Source organism: Nicotiana tabacum, chromosome 8, assembly GCF_000715075.1.
Source record: "Nicotiana tabacum cultivar K326 chromosome 8, ASM71507v2, whole genome shotgun sequence".
Lineage (NCBI taxonomy): Eukaryota > Viridiplantae > Streptophyta > Magnoliopsida > Solanales > Solanaceae > Nicotiana > Nicotiana tabacum.
Window position 1 is genome coordinate 18,374,345 of NC_134087.1, and position 14,369 is coordinate 18,388,713.

Genomic DNA, 14,369 nt, shown 5'->3' on the forward strand with positions numbered 1-14,369 from the left:
TATATATGTAAATATATGTATATGGGATATGGGAAAAGGTTATGGCGTTATATACGCACCACCACCTGGTCAGCTGGTATATGATGATGATGTTGCCCACAGTGGCTGAAATATGATTCAAACGGCGTTATATACGCATATATGGGTATGTATTAAAATGGCGTTATATACGCATATATATATGTATTTATTCAAACGGCATTATATACGCGTATATATGTATGTATATATATATATGTATATGGGATATGGAAAAGGTTATGGCGTTATATACGCACCACCACCTGATCAGCTGGTATACGATGATGATTTTGCCCACAATGGCCGATATGATACGATGGGATGCCCTCAGAGGCTGATAATGTTATGAAACATATACCTATGCACGACATGACATTCATACACATATTCATGACGCTGAAAGTAATTTATGATTTACAAAGTTATTCAGACGTACGGGTTGTGTCATGTACTCCATATGTCTTCCATGTCTCCTATGTATTTATTTATGTGCCTTACATACTTGGTACATTATTCGTACTGACATCCCTTTTTCCTGGGGACGCTGCGTTTCATGCCCGCAGGTCCTGATAGACAGGTCAAGAGCCCTCCAAGTAGGCTATCAGCTCAACAGAAGATGTTGGTGCGCTCCATTTGCTTCGGAGTTGCGTATTTGGTTAGTATGATTTAGACGTCTATTGTTTGGTATGGCGGGACTCTGTTCCGACCTTTGTGACACTTATGTACTCTTAGAGGCTTGTAGACATATGTCGTGTACGTGGAAGATTGTACGGCCCTGTCGGCCTATGTTTGAGTTTATAAATGATTATGTTAGCCTACTAGGCCCATATGTCACATGTATATAATGATGTAATAATAAAGGTACATTACGTTGGTACTCAGTCAAGTAAGGTACTGGGTGCCCGTCGCGGCCCATCGGTTTGGGTCGTGACACAGAATACCCTTCGAATATCTGTATGAGAGGTATGGCCATAGCACGTCCTATCGTACCTACCATGATGAGCTCTCTCTCACTTCTCTGGGCCACATCCACCCCAGAGTCTTCGTGTTCATTGTATGCTTCTTAGGCCTGATAGTATTCCCAATGAAAAGGGAAAGAATCCATATTAGGTTGGCCATGATCGCTAAGACTTTGATGGAAGGAATCAATGGACAGACATACATTATAGTCCCCATGATCATAGCCGACATCTACAGGGCTCTAGAGCGTTTTCAAAGAGGGGTAAAACATTTCGAGGGTTGTAACTTGTTGCTGCAGTTGTGATTGTTAGAACATTTTCAAAAGGGTCACTATAGCCAAGAATTTCCTCGAAGGGCTTGGAACGACCATATTGCCTTCCATCACCCTAAGCGGATGACTTACATTCCAGACAGGTGTGATGACCCGGCCGGTCATCTTAAGAATTTATGCCCTGATCCCCTATTAACTACTTTCCCCAAGTTTATTTCTGCTAATGTGATTTGCTGGGATGTTCGGTTTTGAGTTTCGGAGAGTTTTGGGACACTTAGTCCCCATATGAGAGCTTAAGTGTTGGAAAGTTGACCTTAGTCGGAACAGTATGAAGATGGCATCGAAATGGAAATTTGATGGTTCCGTTAGCTCTGTTGGGTGATTTTGGGGTTAAGAGTGTGTTCAGATTGTGTTTTGGAGGTCCGTAGCTAAATTAGGCTTGAAATGCTGAAAGTTGAATTTTGGAAGTTTTCGGTTCGATAGTGAGATTTTGATCTGAGGGTCGGAATGGAATTTTGAGAGTTGTAGTAGTTATGTTATGTTATTTTGGAGCTGTGTGTAAAATTTCAGGTCATTCGGAGGTGGTTTGGTTGGATTTTTGATCAAAAGCGGAATTCGGGAGATTTTTTAAACTTAGGCTTGAATCCGATATGTTTTGATTGATTTGGTGTTGTTTGAAGTATTTTGAAGATTGGTACAAGTTTGAATAAGGTTTTAGGATATGTTGATGCCTTTGGTTGAGGTCCTGGGAACCTCGGGGTGATTTCAGATGGTTAACAGGAAGTTTGAGAAAATGTTGCAGCTGCCTTTCTTTGCTACTTTTGGTATTTTCGCATCTGCGGTTTGGGGACTGCAGATGCAGCGCCGCAGAACCAGGTAATAGGCCACAGAAGCGTATTTTGGTCTCTTCAACAGAAACCGCAGATGCGGTAATTTTTTCACAGAAGCGGTACCGTATCTGCAGATTGGGAGTCGCAGATGCGGAAAATTGCCATTTAACTGAAAAGTCACAGATGCGACGTTAGTTCCACAAAAGCGTGACCGCAGATGCAGTCCCATGACTGCAGATGCAAAAATTGTTGGGCAGAACATATAAATAGTTGCCTTCGCGAATTTGAGGGATTCTTTCACCATTTTTATCCGGGATTGAAGCTTTTGAGAGAGATTCTTAAGGAAAACAAAGGGAAATCGCTTGGAGGTAACCTCCTTGACTTCATAACTCATTTTTATGTGATTAAAGACCTAATTAGTGGTGAGAAATTTGGGAAAAATGGTTAATTAGGGCTTGAGTTTAAGATGCCTTTAAATGGGGATTTGAGGGGTCAATTGGACTTCGATTTTAGTGTTCTTGTTATGTATGGACTCGTGAGAGTACGAAATTTCTGAAAATGTAAATTTTACCCGATTTTGAGATATGGACCGAGGGGCATTTTGGTCATTTTACATAATTTCGCGTATTAACTTAGAATTTAATTGTAGAATCAGTTATTTGAAGTGTTATTTATATTATGCAATTGAATTGAATAGATTTGGGTTGTCACACCTCCTTTTTGACTACCCCGAGAGGGGGATAGGGGAGGTTTTTCTAATTTAAGTGAAAATCGAAACGAGATTATTTTATTTAAAATTCAGAGACGCCATTTGGGATAATTTATGGTGTCCCAAGTCACCGGTTCAAATCCCGAACCGAGGAAAGATTGACTCTGTATTACAGTCCGCGAACATAGAAAATCTGGGTAAGGAATTCTATTAACCCAGGAGAAGGTGTTAGGCATTCTCGAGTTCCATGGTTTTACCACAGTCACTCAACTGTTATATTTGGCCTATTTACTTGATTTAATACATGTTTTAGCCTATGGTATAATTTTAAATTTATAACTGCTTTTATTTAAATATTTTAGAAAGATTCAACGTCATCTAAAGCACATCTTGAACCACATCACATAAATGCACCTGCGGTCCATGACACGTTTTATTTAACATTGTTGAGATTTGAATTTGGGTCACATAAATACACACCAGAGTTTAGGAAGGTAATTTAAATTACGCGCCTAAAGCAACTACGCATTTTTTAATTTGTGAGGGCCATGGAGGTTCAACTAAATGGCACGCCTCGAATTCTAAAGATTTAAAATTAATTAAGTGAGGGCCATGCATTTTAAGATTTTATTTGGCATGACGCACCTCAATTCCAATTTTAAAGGGAATTCAAACTAAGCTTCTGAGGGCCATAACTGTGCTTATTTAATATGGCACGCCTCAAATCTACTTTAACAAATATAATTAATCACGGAAAAGAATTATCACTACTCTTCAGACTAAAAGTTTGAACCAATTTTAAACCAATAGACCAACGTTATAAAGGATGAATGAATGGCAAAATGGTTAGCAACTAACGAAAAAGAGCATTGGGCTCATATAACTGCCCCTACATATAAAGCAACACGGCTTGTCTCCATTCCATGCCCAACGTGAACCCAAGTCCTTGGAGAGTTGAGCATCAACAGTTGCAGGACTCGAGATTGAGTCTTCAAGCATGCAAAACATCAGATTATAAAAATGCAGATGTGAGCCTAACATGGCTTTCGATAACACATACTCATTGGACCCTCATGATCACTTAAATCTCTAGTAAACTCAAAAGGGAATTAGGTGAGTTGTTAGACTTAATAGAGCCTCTTTTCGACACATGCTATGGCAGGTTAAAAACTCATAAAATTTGTCGAATGAACATAAATCTGGATCACGACTTAAATAGACTTATAAATGTCCAGAGAAATTCCACACAAGGCTAACCCCTCGCAGTAAGCAATCAAACCATTTTCCTCATTCAAGGTTACTATAGCTACATAAATTAGAGGCCCTTCAATCAATAATTCATGAAATAAGATACTACACTAGATAAACCTCAACATGAAAGTTCCTGATTTCAAACATTAGGGACATCAATCTTAAAACAAATTTAAGCACATTCACACAACAACCCTGGCTTCAACAAGCCAAAACAGACCTGAAACATACTTGACACTACTGAAATTTCCTTGCATTAGTTCTCTACCACTTATACATGTGATCAGAAACCTTCAAGCATTTAAAATAAGCGAGTGAAAAGGAACATTTATACAACACCATAACAGAACCTAAAAAGATAATGACAAGAAATAAATAACTTATATGAGCCTAGGAGAAGCATGAAAAACAAAATATAATAGACTTTAAAACTGGTAATGCAATAGAGAAGGTACAACAATCATTTTTTTTTCAACTTGAATTACATGACTCCAACATAATAGTCATAACGAACTTCATTTCCATTCATGGTTTGGAGGAAATACCTGGAGACAAGATAGACCAAGGAGTGAAGAATCAGTAGCCGGCAACAAACAGAACAGAGCCCAGATTCAGTCAATAAAACAGTAAAAATTAGCTCGAGAACAATTGATGGGATAGTGGAGGAAACACAAATCAACACCGCAACTTAAAACCAAACTAAAACCATTTTCTTCAAGCCAACAATATAACTATGGAGCTTTTTCAAGAGTTCTAGCTAAAAGAATCAGAAATCCAGAGAAAAACAAGCCAAATTTTGAGCAGTTTTCCACCAAGAACTGTAGGAAATTCAGTGTTCTTTTTAGTCAGCCGTTCAGTTTTCAGGGGTTTTTCTGTCTCTAATGTTTCTTTTTTCTTCCCCCTTTGCTAGTGAAGTAAATATGCCTTTATAGGCAAGGTATTAGGGCTACATAAATACAACTAGTTTTGCACTTAGAACCTTTTATAATTTTCATTTTTGCTTAGGTATCCTTAGTGTAAAATTCAAATTTTCACATAAGTCCCTACCCCAGCTTTCAAGAAGCTTCCTAATTCAGTTAAATGAGATTCCTTCCACCTACAATTCCTAAAGTATCCTTTTAAACCCTGTTAATTACCCCAGAAATCTAAATGGGTCAAAAGTCAGATGGACCCAATGGTTTAATCCGAAAATCCTGGGCTTGCACGACCCAATGGTTCTAGCTTGCACGACCCAATGGTTCTAGCTTGCACGACTAGATTGCATCTCTCCTGGGCTTCTGATTTCAAAACCCATATAGAATCATTGGGCCAAGCAGAATTGCCCAAGAGAAAAATCAGACTTCTTTTCTTTAAAAAAATAGGACATGAAAACACACAAATAAATAGAGAAATAAATAAATAAAAAACATGCACGAACAAACTCGATTTCAACACATACAGACGTAACTGATTTAAAACTAAAACAAAACGGAAAAAGTGAAGTAAGAGGAGATGGAGACTAGAACTTAAACAAACAAAGTGAAGAATAGAAGAAAAATGAAAGAAAGGAAAAGGACTGAAGAATACCTAATCCAAGTGGGAAAAATCTTGACAGTCTTCAAAGGGAACTCTGATTTTTGAATAAAATAGGCTTTAATCGTGTGTTCTCAAATGAGAACACACGAATGAAACCTATCTCGGCCTTAAACCTTCATTAAACTCCCCGATTCAGGTTTTGGGATTTTAGGGTTTAGACCTTTGATTTAAAATTCGACAAGTTTGGGTCCGATTTGAGGGTAAATGATCATGGATTTGGGATGAGGAAGTAAAAGGGGTTCTAGGGTGTGAATTTGGGGTGGTTTGGAGGCGGCGGCACTGGCTGAGGCGGTGGGGAATGGTGGCGGCACTAGGGTTTTGAGGCTGTGGTCTCTGAGAGTGGAGAGATGAGAGAGACGAGACGGGGGGTGCAGGGCATTTGGACAGTTTTATATCAAAAGGACCCCAGTTCTCGTCCGTTGGATTAAATGGAAACCAACGGTTGAGATACACTCGAAGCAAAACGGGGTCGTTTGGATTGTATGGGGGTTGGACCGGTTTTTGGAATGGGTTTGGGCTGGACTCGAGCGGGTTTTGGGAGGGGGAATTCTCTTGGGCCATTACAATTTGGCCCAAAACAGCCTTTGCTTCACTTCTTTTCTTTTCCTTTTCCAAATTCAATTTTCCTTTGTTTTTCTTTAATTAATTTAAATCCTAAATCAACTCTTGAGATAAATTAAATTACCAAATTAAGCTAATTACTCAACACAGTATTTTCAATAATTAACTAAATCCTAAATTAACAAAAAACTAAAAATTTCAAAATTAAAACTTAAAAATTTAAAATGAGTTATCTTTGTGATTTTTCTATTTTGTAACACAACTAAATTACTAATTAATTTTAAAATGCAAAATTAAATACTAAGTGCAAATGCAATGTATTTCTTTTATTTTCATGAATAAAATAAAATAAACGTGCATAGACAAATGCAAGCAATTAATCAAAAAATTCTACAAAAATCCACGAAATTGCAAACAATGGGAAAAATTTATTTTGTTTGAATTTATGGGAATAATTCATATAGGGCAAAAATCACGTGCTCACAGCTGTCCCTCTTTGCTCGGAAACACGGAGAGTTTTCCTGCAAAGATAAAGTGAGTAGATACGAGCGATTTTGCCCGTTTTAATACTCCGTGGGAAGCATTTTTGAAAGATTTGACCGCACTCTGCTTCCGAGGTTGCCTACATATCCTTGGCTATAAAGAATCAAGTCAGTGTAGTTCGGGAAATTTCGATAGATGGGACTACCATGAAGCTGTGATTTCACTGTTGCTGCTGCTGCTACTGCTCGCTAGACTACTTATTACACCAAAACAAAATAAAAGAATCTAGACTAAACTATGATCTATGAATTATAAGAATCCTATCTATACTTCTTCAAACTTGATCTTGCAATTTCCGCTGCTCTGTTAACTTGTACTCTCCAGGTGAGATTCCTTTGTTGCTGTCTTGAATTGTATTCTGAGGTGCTTTCCCTTTTCCTCCAGGCATGCGCCTGATTGCCGAACTTGAACCGTCTTCCTTTTTGTTCACCCAGGTGGGCTCCTAATTACCAACACTTGAATTGTTGCTTCCCTTTGTTCTTCAGGTGGGCTCCTGATTACCAACACTTAAGCTGCTTCTTTCCTTTGTTCTCCAGGTGGGCTCCTGATTACCAACACTTGAATTGATGCTTCCCTTCATTCTCTAGGTGGGCTCCTGATTACCAACACTTAAACTGCTTCTCTTCATTCTCCAGGTGGGCTCTTGATTACCAACACTTGAATTGTTGCTTCCCTTCGTTCTTTAGGTGGGCTCTTGATTACCAACACTTAAGCTGCTTCTTTCCTTAGTTATTCAGGTGGGCTCCTTATTACCAACACTTGAATTGCCACTTCCCTCCGTTCTTCGGGTGGGCTCCTGATTACCAACACTTGAACTGCTTCTTCCCTTCGTTCTCTAGGTGGGCTCCTAATTACCAACACTTGAGTTGTTGCTTCCTTCCGTTCTTCAGGTGGGCTCCTGATTACCAACACTTGAATTACCGATTCCCTTCGTTCTTCAGGTGGGCTCCTGATTACCAACACTTAAACGGCTTCCCTTCGTTCTTCAGGAAGGCTCCTGATTACCAACACTTGAGTTGCTGCTTCCTTCCGTTCTTTAGGTGGGCTCCTGATTACCAACACTTGAATTACTGCTTCCCTTCATTCTTCAGGTGGGTTCCTAATTACCAACACTTGAATTGCTGCTTCCCCCCGTTCTTCAGGTGGGCTCCTGATTACCAAAACTTGAACTGTTTCTTCCCTTCATTCTCCAGGTGGGCTCCTGATTACCAACACTTGAGTTGCTGCTTCCTTCTGTTCTTCAGGTGGGCTCCTGATTACCAACACTTGAATTACCGCTTCCCTTCATTCTTCAAGTGGGTTCCTAATTACCAACACTTTAACTGCTTCCCTTCGTTCTTCAGGTGGGCTCCTGATTTCAACAAAATAGACCAAACAATTAAAAAATTTCTGCCCTAGTTTGGTAGTTGGGCACATCTGTGAGTTTTAATTGAATCATATTACCAAATATCTCTAAGAATTTGAAAGCTAGATCCCATTACCTAGGTGGGTCCTGAAAACTCCTAGTTAAATGACAGTTTTAAAGCTAAATTATATCTTCTACAGGTATGACTTCCGCTAAATCTTGTTGTCTAAAAAGGTCTTAAAACTAAACCTCATTATCCAAGGGGATGCTGAAAATCAAAATCAAGTCTTATCTTAAGAGTGACAACTTTTAAGGCTGAATTATACTCCCCTAAAGCAGAACTTACGCTAAATCTTGTTATCTAATGGAAATATTAAAGCTAAGTCCCATTATTCAGGAGGGTCCTGAAAATTTCCAATCGAATTCTATCCTAAGAATGAAATCTTCAAAGCCGACTTCTATTTCTTTGGGGGTACACTTATGCTAGATCTTGCTACTCATGAATGTTTTGAATTTTTAAACTAGGTCTCATTTTCTGAGAGGGTCCTGAGAATTTACGGTCAAACCTGTCTGGTGCTTGCCTTTCCTTGCGGAGGGTTTCTTCAAAACAAACAAAATTTTCTGCCCCTATTTCAAATCAAAGAAAAATCTTGTTAGTTTAAAATGTGGTGGTTAGTTTGTGGCATTTTTGCTGAAGGTGGCCTCTCTGCTGCCGTGCTTTGCTTTGACTGTTTTCCCCGAACTGGCCAAGAACCGCTTGACTTTCTGACTGACTTTCAACTACAGGACCTTGGATGACCCGAGTGTTCTATACCCAAACCATTGTTTTACATTTTTGACCTTTCTACTTGAACTTCTGTATCTCCCACAAGATTACTAAACCCTTCGATCAATGGAACTTTCCCTGCCACCTTATTTCCCACTTTATATCATGCTATCTTTGATATGCTCTGGCTACACTGTGCTTTGTGCAATTTTAGAAGTTGGTAATGAGCTTCGAAATCCTTTCTTATTTGCTTAAACAGAACTGACATTGGAAACATCTTAGAGAAATAAACCAAAAAAATGAAATGCACTGACTTTGAGATCTAGGAGTAAGGAAGAAAATCCAAAACTGGATGAATGTTCGAAGGGGAAAAAGAAAAAAAACTTATTTGAGTGAAGCATCTGGTATCAATGATCATGACATGCATTTCAGACTAATCAGCCCAGTCTATCCAACCAATCAACTTTCAGATGTCATACTTTATGCTCCCGAGACCTTCAGAACCCAATTTTCACCAAATTACTAACCTTGTTCGGCCTGCGGTGCCCTGAAGGGTTTTCACTAATAAACTCTCTCATTTGTTCATCTCTTAACTTGTTATCGCCTTACGGTGCCTGTGACAGTTTTCCCCAATAAGACTCTCTCATTTTTTCATTTTTTCTGCCTGGACCGGTGTGTTGCCCCTAATATGAATCACCTCTACTTGCTCGACTTAGCATCTCTCAAAGACTGATCGGAAGGTCTTTCTTTGGACTGTAATGTGGGCTTTTGGATAGGGTTAGAAAGAAAAGGTATCAAAAGGCTCAAAACAATTCAAATGGGTTCAAAATTACAACTTTCGGAATCAGATTTCCTACAACAACCACAACTTCTGCCCCAGTTTCTTTGCTTAGGGACTTTTGGATTTTTATTTTGACGGGACCGAACCGTGAGGCTGCCTACGTATCCTTAAAAGGAATCAGGTTGAACGTAGTTCATGACATAGAAATTACTTTGATTTTCCTTTTCTTTTTCTTTCTCTTCTTTTCTTCTTTTTGTTTTGTTTTTTTTTTCTTTTCGTTTTCATTTTTTCTCTCTTTTCCTTTACTTATATTTTGCGCTTGCATTTCTGAACTTTGCTGCTGATTCCAAAAGAGGGGTATGAAAGAAAATAGATAAGGCTCAAAGGGGTAACAAAGGATAAAGTGTTTAGTTAGTAGAACAAAATGCCTTCGTCATTCCAATCTTCAAAACTTGCCAAGTACAAACAAACACAATTTAAACCAAAGAAATCATATATAATATCTTTTGACTACATCAGAATCGATAGCCATATCTACACATTTGCCTTCTATATCTGTTAAATACAAGGCACCATTGGACAACGCTCTCGTTACGATGAACAGCCCGTGCCAATTTGGGGAGAACTTGCCTTTTGCTTCAGCCTGATGTGGAAGGATACGTTTCAATACTTGCTGACCCACTTCGAATTTCCGGGGATGCACCTTCTTATTGTATGCTCTTGTCATTCTCTTTTGATACAACTGGCCATGACACACTGCCGCCAACCTCTTCTCATCAATCAAACTCAATTTCTCCAAACGGGTTTTGACCCATTCGTCATCATCAATTTCGGCCTCTGCAACAATCCGGAGGGATGGGATTTCAAATTCCGCGGGTATCACTGCTTCAGTGCCATATACCAACAAATAAGGAGTTGCCCCTACTGAAGTGTGAACAGTAGTGCGATAACCCAACAATGCAAAGGGCAACTTTTCATGCCATTACCTGGAACCTTCCACCATTTTCCGAAGTATCTTCTTTATGTTCTTGTTGGCTGCCTCGACTGCTCCATTCGCCTTGGGGTGGTATGGAGTGGAATTGCGATGCGTAATCTTAAACTGTTGACATACCTCTTTCATCAAATGACTATTGAGATTAGCACCATTATCTGTGATGATCACCTTTGGGATCCCGAACCGACAAATGATATTTGAGTGAACAAAATCGAACACTGCTTTCTTGATTACAGACTTGAAAGTCTTAACTTCAACCTACTTGGTGAAATAATCAATGGCTACCAAGATGAACCTGTGCCCATTGGATGCTGCTGGCTCAATTGGTCCAATGACATCCATACCCCAAGCAACAAAGGTTCATGGTGCAGACATTGTGTACAGTTCAAATGGCGGAGAATGAATCAAATCTCCGTGTACTTGGCATTGATGACATTTGCGCACAAAACTGATACAATCTCATTCCATGGTGAGCAAATAATAACTCGCTCAGAGAATCTTCTTTGCTAGAACATACCCACTCATATGCGGTCCACATACTCCAGAATGTACTTCGGTCATGATAGCTGTGGCTTATCTAGCATCTATGCATCTTAACAATCCAAGATATGGAGTTCTTTTGTACAAAACTCCTCCACTAAAGAAAAATCCACTTGCCAAGCGACGAATCGTTCTCTTTTGATCAGTTGTGGCTTGTATCGGATACACCCCTATCCTGATATACTCTCTAATATCGTGGAACCACGGGCACCATCAAGTTCTTCCACCATGTTACAGTAATCATGCTGATCGTGGACCTGAATATGCAAAAGGCCAACATAAGCCTTATCCGGATGATGTAACATTGACGCCAGAATAGCCAAAGCGTCGGCCACCTCATTATGGTCCTTGGAATATGCCTAAACTCTACTGATTGGAACCATTGGCAAAGATCATGCAAACTTTGTCGGTACAGTATGAGTTTTATATCCCGCATTTCCCATTCTCCTTGAATATGGTTCACCAGAAGGTCCGAGTCTCCCAAGACCAAGACTTCCTGGACACCCATGTCTACAACTAACATTAAACCCAAAATGCATGCCTCGTACTCAGCCATGTTGTTGGTACAGTAGAAACAAAGCTGAGCCATAACAGGGTAGTGATGTCCTGTTTTAGAAATAAGTACAGCTCATATCCCAATGCCTTTCATGTTAGCAGCTCCATCAAAGAAAAACTTCCATCCTGGATTTTCAACTTGTTCCAACTCGTCAATGTGCATCACCTCTTCATCAGGGAAGTAAGTCTTCAAAGGTTCATATTCTTCATCCACCAGATTCTCAACCAAATGATCGGTCAATGCTTGGGCTTTCACGGCAGTCCGAGTCACATAGATAATGTCAAATTATGTGAGCAAAATCTACCACTTCGCAAGTCTCCCTGTGGGCATAGGCTTCTGAAAGATATACTTTAGCGGATCCAAGCGAGAAATGAGGTAAGTGGTGTAGTATGACAAATAATGCTTCAACTTCTATGCTACCCAAGTTAGGGCGCATCATGTCCTTTCAAGGTGAGTGTACTTAACCTCATAAGATGTGAACTTCTTACTGAGATAATAGATGGCTTGCTCCTTCCTGCCGGTGATGTCATGCTGACCTAACACACAACCAAATGAATTATCTAGGACTGTCAAATACAGAATCAAAGGTCTCCCCGGTTCTGTTAGGACCAACACAGGTGGGTTTGACAAGTACCCCTTTATCTTATCGAATGCTTCCTGACACTCATCAGTCCACTTGACCGCAACATCCTTCTTCAGTAACTTAAAGATAGGCTCACAAGTTGTCGTAAGCTGAGCAATAAACCTGCTGATGTAGTTCAGCCTCCGTAACGGACTCATCACCCCAGTCTTGTTCCTTGGAGGTGGCAATTCTTAGATAGCTTTTATTTTTGACGGGTCCAACTCGATGCCTCGACAGCTGGCTGTGAATCCCAGAAGTTTTCTGGATGGAACACCAAATGTGCACTTGGCAGGGTTGAGCTTAAGGTTGTACCTGCGGAGCCTTTGGAAGAACTTTCTCAAATCTCTGACATGGTCAAACTGCTTCCTGGACTTTATGATCACATCATCCACATAAACCTCAATCTCCTTGTGTATCATGTCGTGGAATATGGTTGTCATTGCCCTCATGTAAGTTGCCTCAGTGTTTTCAAACCAAAAGGCATGACCCTGTAGCAATATGTTCCCCATGGCGTGATGAATGTCGTCTTTTCTGTATCTTCCTCATCCATTAAGATCTGATGATAGCCCGCATAACAATCCACAAAAGATCCAATCTCATGCTTGGCACAATTATCAATCAAAATGTGAATATTTGGCAGTGGGAAGTTGTCTTTTGGAACTTGCCTTGTTGAGATCACGGTAATCAACACACACTTTGGTCTTACCATCCTTCTTTGGCATAGGTACAACATTGGCTAACCAAGTGGGATACCGCGTGACTCGAATAACCTTTGCATCAAACTGCTTTGTGACCTCTTCTTTTATCTTCACACTCATGTCGGTTTTGAACTTCCTCAACTTCTGCTTAACGGGAGGAAATTCCGGGTCAGTAGGCAATCTATGAACCTCCAAGTCAGTGCTTAGACCTGGCATGTCGTCATATGACCATGCAAAAATATCTTTATATTCAAACAATGCTTTGATTATCTCTTCCCTGATTTGCGGTTCAAGATGGACACTTATCTTAGTTTCTCTAACATTATCGGGGTCCCCTAAATTGATTTCTTCTGTATCACTCAGGTTAGGCTTGGGTTTTTCTTCAAAATGATTTAACTCCTTACTAATCTCTTCAAAGGCCTCATCCTCATCATATTCTAATTCATCATCACATTTTATTTCTTGAATTGTTATTTCAGAATTAGATTGACTTTTAAGACTGGGCCGAAGATTCCTCGTGCATGTCATGTCATTGAAACCAGCATAAAAAGAACTGTACAAGGAAGAAAAGAAAAACAAAAATAAAACTATCAGGAATGGTGGAAAAGGGAAATTGCATTTCATTAAAATTAAAAGATAACAGGGTTTACACGTCCAAATGGACAGAACACAGAATCTAAATTACAACCCTGGAATAATCTAGTTAAACTAAAAGAAAATCAAAGCAAACTACCAAAACTCCTTCCGGGTAGGGAGAGGAGTAGCCTCCCAATTGTTAAGCTTTGCACTCAGCCCAACAAACTACACATCTGCTTTTCTAGAACCTTCTCCAACTTCCACCATGTTTGCATCGTCGAACAACCTCTCGAACCTTTCAATTAACTCTTTATCAATGTCAACCACAGAAGTGGGAACTATTGTCTCTGGGCGTTTCCTGGTACCGGGCTTGACAAACGACCTGGAGAGACGTGGGATAGGCTTTAGAAGTGCCCACACCCTCTGTTTTAACTTTCTAGCCCTTTTCACATCTGCGGCTGTGGGTTTGAATCCTAGACCAAATGTACCCAAGTTTTTAGGGAGAGACACCGACTGTATGATACCCTGCAGAGATTCACACAGACCCTTACCAGGTACAAAGCCATTTCTCAGCATTTCAAGGGCCACCATGACTGATGCGGCGGTTACCTTTGGAATTGGAACGCACTTCCCTTCTGGAATTTTCTCGCCCGACACTGTTTCAAAAACCTGATATACTGAAGGCCTTTTGTAATCTTCAATCTCAATGAACGGGACAACGACATCACTGTGAGCGCACAAATTATCCTCGTCATGCACGACGATCTCTT